Genomic DNA, 755 nt, shown 5'->3' with positions numbered 1-755 from the left:
ATCCCAGGGTTCAGCTCCTGCTGACAGAGTTGGTTAGTGGTGCTTAATCATCATTATCATTGCTATATTATCATTAACCATCAAATAAATTTATAGCTCTCAATCAATTGCAGAGTGCTTCCCCAAGGTCTCGTTTAATCTGTCCAAGTCCACTGAGTGGTGTTATTAACCTAAATGGTTCCCATTGAGGTCGGAAAAGCCAGGCAACTTGTTGAAGGTCACACAGCTGGAAAAACAGAGCAGGGTTTGTATTTAGGTCTTTTAACCCTAAGCTCAGAATGTTTTTACTGTAGACTTGCTACTCAAAGGTGGCCCTCTGACCAATAGCATCAGCATCACTTGAGAGCTTATTAGAAATGGAGTATCTAAGGCCCTACCTGAGACCTAGTGAGTCAGAATATGCCATTTTAAAAGATCCACCTGGGATGATTCTTCTGCATGCTAAAGTTTAAAATGCACTACTTTAGAACATGCAAATAGATGTCCTTTTGCACTCCAACTCTGAAAGATTGAAAGCAACTGCCTGCAGCTGGATTGTACAGAATTGTGACCAGGCTCGGTGGGAAAGAGTTCCACGATCGCTTAGAGATGCCTGCCACAGGCATGGGCTATTGGAGGCACCCTACGTGGGCCAGATCTTTGTCATGCCTATTCTAGACCTGTCCTCACTCTTTTTAAGCTGATAATATCACAAACCAAATGAACAAAGTCAGAAGTCCCTGGTCCCATCCCTGACCCCTGCTTTCCTTTCCCTA

The sequence above is a fragment of the Galeopterus variegatus genome, unplaced genomic scaffold (genome assembly GCF_000696425.1).
Source record: "Galeopterus variegatus unplaced genomic scaffold, G_variegatus-3.0.2 Scaffold6423, whole genome shotgun sequence".
NCBI classification, from domain to species: domain Eukaryota; kingdom Metazoa; phylum Chordata; class Mammalia; order Dermoptera; family Cynocephalidae; genus Galeopterus; species Galeopterus variegatus.
The sequence above is the reverse complement of the archived record's forward strand: the minus strand, read 5'-3'. Positions refer to the sequence as shown.